The sequence below is a fragment of the Aplysia californica genome, unplaced genomic scaffold (assembly GCF_000002075.1).
Source record: "Aplysia californica isolate F4 #8 unplaced genomic scaffold, AplCal3.0 scaffold00544, whole genome shotgun sequence".
NCBI lineage: Eukaryota > Metazoa > Mollusca > Gastropoda > Aplysiida > Aplysiidae > Aplysia > Aplysia californica.
In genome coordinates this window covers 325873-329143 of record NW_004797814.1, presented here as the reverse complement: position 1 = coordinate 329143, position 3271 = coordinate 325873, and the positions used below count along the sequence as shown (strand labels likewise).

Sequence of the window (3271 nt, the reverse complement as noted above, 5' to 3'; positions counted from 1 at the left end):
TCTCTATCTCTCTCTCTCTCTCTCTCTGTCTCTCTCTCTTCCTCCCTCTTTCTCCATCATTCTCTCCCCCTTTCTATTTTCCACCTTTCTCGTCTCCTCTCTCCAGTTTCTTTTCTCTCACTAGTTCTCTTCATGTCTGTTTTACTCCCCCAAAGTAAATTCTCACGACTTCCTCAGTTTTATCCCATTTCTTATTATTACAGTGTGCCTCCCACAGAAGCGCTAGAGTTTTTCTTTCAGATTTCTTCCTCTCTTTCAACTACCCAACACTTTTCTTCAAGATCAAACATCTGAGAGCTCAAAACAGGAAGCAGGACTTCTTCCTCCGCCTCTGGGACAAAACGACAGAGGGAAGCGTAAACTGGATATCTGGGTGGAGGGCTATAAAGATGCGCATAAAATCAGAAAGGTTTACCAGACGAACCGTCGGCAGACCGTTTCCTAAAAGCCCTTTCTAATTTTCTCTTTCCTACCTTGTTTATGTCGACGCGATGAAAACAGTTCCATTAAGGGAAAGATCATACAACAGTGAGGTTATTACGGGAGAACTGATATCAAACACATGTGCTCTTTGTAGGAAGTTGTGCCATACCTAGTAATAATTATTAATAGCTTGGGAAAACCTGAGAAAAAAATGTATTTTTTACGGCAAACGTGAAACAAAAATGCCCGAGCTGTCATTACTGTCTTAACTTAGAAAGAATCCAGGAAATGAGTGTAGATTTATTTGCCCTGTAAAGCTAGTAACGTTTGTACTATTGCACTGGACAGACTAGGAAGACGCAATAGGTAAAAAGCAATCTGGCACTGCAGAACGGGTAGCCCTGACTATTGAAACTGATTTGTTACTGACAGCTTGCTTACGTCACATGCAGTGAGAAATAAAGCAGGAGACGCAGTTTTAATGACCTCTCAAAAACGTTCTTGTATTTAGAAAGACACGGAATTATCAGTTTGGTAAACAAAAGTGTAAGAAATTATTTTAGGATTGCACGGATTTAACAGCCGCTATCAACACTATAACGTCATTTAAGAGGTGAGATCTCCGAATTCAAGGTCCAACTCGAACAAAACCAAACTAAGTTAGAGTAGACCCTTGAAGACATCTTCAAACAACCGTGTTTCTAGAATGCTTTGCTAAAAACGAACTAATGCCATTAGCCTGTAGTCGAGAACTGTTGCAAATGAGCTACCGGCACCCTAAACCATTAAGGAAATGTCTTCTACAGAAAGGAACCTTTTTCCTCTCACTCCTTCTTCAACATCTCCCACAGTAAAAGGGACATAAATTCATCTTTTCGGAAACACAGTCAAGTTGGAAGCTTTTCCTCACAGTTACGCCAATTTACGTAGTTATATACTACGAATAACAACACGGTTAATGTTAATTTCGGAGTGGACCAATTCAGTAGATAAAAATGTATTTAGAAAGCCGTTCACCATATGAAAGACTCGACTTCCTTCAAAGGAATCGTTGAAGCCCTGAAACAAGAACAAACTTACAGTAATTGAGACGTTTGTGGTATTTCGATTTTATGATTTTTCTCAGCAATTGGATCATGTCCTCTAGATTCTATGTGTTAACAATGTTCTGAGGAAGATTGAAAGTGGGAACTTTAGAGCTGAATGGACCGAGTTCCTGAAGAAGACAACACTAAAAAAGATCACGTGAATCTTCACCCCGGGCTATGCAGGAGTCAAGGGCAAAGAGCGGGCTGACGAGCTCGCTGGGACAGCAAAACCTGAAGGGAAGCAGTGCCCTGACAAACCTGAAATTGTACGTTCAGTCAGGGAAAACAAGAAAAGAACAAGAAGAGTCAGAATATCATCATCTTGAGCTACTTCGTGAGCTTGAAATTGCAGAAGTTCAAGGCTTTGTGGGACGAGAAGAAGCCTATGGAATCGACCATTACTTGGAACCGTCAGCATCTACACACTTCGAGATGTGCTTCTTCAGAGGACGGAGCGCTTATGGGAATGCCCCTTGTGCAGCAATGTCGGTCCTTCACACAAGTAAATAAGTAAACAAGTAAACAATCCTCATGAGCATCACGACCGTAAAATCTTATCTCTAAAAACAAAAGGAACTGATTAGTTGACCACTTGACACAAGTTTATCACAATGATTAAGTGTCATTGACAACAACACTAACTTCTTTGCTACCTTTAGTTGACACAGATCTCAACAGCCCAACGCATGACAAAAAAATAGTAAGCAGCAGACTTTCATTTGAAGGTCAACATTTTTCCCCAAGTATAAAACTTTGAAAGGGCTGATTGGCTGGGTATGAAATCAGAAAGCCAAAGATGTTCTTTGGCACTCAATTGCAACTCAAGGCAGGTGAATATGAAAAAGGATCCCTTTTTCGTGTTCACTGAGTACGGATTTACAAAGAAATACACCCATTTGCAACACAGAAGCTCCTATAGTAAGTGTACATTAAATACTAGAATTTTCTTCAACTTTTATCAGTTGCTACAATGCAGCAGACATTCTCGGATTAAAGCACAGCTAGCCCAGTCAGTGTTGCGGTGGAATGTAATCAGGGGTACGCTTGTTCGAATCACAAGAGAAGCACATTTGAGATTTTTACCGAGTTATGCGGCTCTCCACGTGGTGGGGTCCTAAACTAGAGTTACAATCGGAGTCCCCACCTTTTGATTCACCTCTGAGAGGTCTCTCAGAGTTGGGAACACACTTTCACCACATTTTACACCACACACACAGTCAACCTCTACCTAGCACGATGTGGCTTGCCGTCATTTTACCTTTTCCCTTACACAACATGCCATGGTTCTTGGACTTCCGTAGATCGACGCACAGTAATTGGAGCGGTGTCTACACAATATCCGCAGTTTTACATTGTTTATGTCTCTGACAAGAAATTCTACCCTTGCCCGAAAGTAAATTACTTGCACTTATATCGTAGGACCTTCCTTGACTGTACCATTGTCTTCACAAAACTGTAGGGCAAAAAATGGATATGTTGCCAGCAAAGAGAAAAAAATAAACCTGTGATTTTCAATAATGGAGCTTCTCAAAAGACAAAAGCTCGATAAACTATGAACACGTAAATCCTTCATAAAGACACGGGCTTCTCTCTCTCTCTCTCTCTCTCTCTCTCTCTCTCTCTCTCTCTCTCTCTCTCTCTCTCTCTCTCTCTCTCTCTCTGTATATATAATATATCTATATTTTTGTTTCTCTCTATCTCTCTCTTTCTCTCTTTCTCTCTTTCTCTCTTTCTCTCTTTCTCTATCTATCTATCTGTCT

At 40.8% G+C, this 3271-nt stretch overlaps 1 protein-coding gene across 1 annotated transcript in view; it reads right to left on the bottom strand.

The window, feature by feature from the left end:
- Nucleotides 1-3271, bottom strand: part of LOC101860920 (asparagine synthetase [glutamine-hydrolyzing]) — a 64145-nt gene that overhangs the window by 5156 nt on the left and 55718 nt on the right. The window lies entirely within an intron of this gene.